This window comes from Schistocerca americana, chromosome 4, assembly GCF_021461395.2.
Source record: "Schistocerca americana isolate TAMUIC-IGC-003095 chromosome 4, iqSchAmer2.1, whole genome shotgun sequence".
Lineage (NCBI taxonomy): Eukaryota > Metazoa > Arthropoda > Insecta > Orthoptera > Acrididae > Schistocerca > Schistocerca americana.
In genome coordinates, this window is record NC_060122.1 from 343,082,746 (window position 1) to 343,083,709 (window position 964).

A 964-nucleotide genomic window follows, 5' to 3' on the forward strand; every position below is an offset into this window, starting at 1 on the left:
AGCTACATCAATCTTTTAAGCTGATTAATGAAACATTTTGAAATTCTACTGTCTAATTTATGACCAAGAAGCGTTGTTTCTAGGAGCTCGTGAGTAAACGATCGATATTACAGCTGAATTTCCACTGGTGTCCAGTAAGCGACCCCGATACGCAAAATCAAATATATCTGACGAATCCAACGTAAAGGAGCTCAGAATTGGTGCCGTTTCTTCACTATAAAGTTAGAGTGAAGTTTGCGTTCATTTCGCCTGTAAATCAGGTTTTCGTGTTGCACTAGGAACTCCATGGAAGTAATACGCGTCAGAGGCGTCGTCAGCCAACACCACTACGGCTGCGCCGACAACGCCCTCATTCGATTTGGAGAAAATATGCATCCGCCTTCTTCGGTATTAAGTAAGTTGTCGTTGCTGTGATCTTCAGTCCAAAGTTCTGCACGCTAGTATACACTTTAGTAACAATAATAAATGGAAGATTTGAACCGAATCCTTTTGTTAGATTATCCGTGAAACTTTTGAGTTTTACGGTAGTTATAATAACATGCACCTATTTTTTGATATGATCAAATTTCACTCTCTAAAAATTAAAAAAAAGAGGTTCAAATGGCTGTGAGCACTATGGGACTTAACATCTGAGGTCATCAGTCCCCTAGAACTCAGAACCACTTAAACCTAACTAACCTAAGGACATCACACACATCCATGCCCGAGGCAGGATTCGAACCTGCAACCGTAGCGGTCGCGCGGCTCTGGACTGAAGCGCCTACACCCGCTCGGCCACATCGGCCGGCTCTAAAAATTCCATAAAATTTCACCTGTATAAGTTTCCTATCGTACAGGCTCCGTTGATCTCTTCCAGTATGGGGTAAGCAGCGAGGAAGTCGGGAAAAATGTGGAAGAGGATTTCCATTTTAAGCGCTTACATTATTGAGCAGCTTAACATTACGACAGTGTTATTGATAGTAAA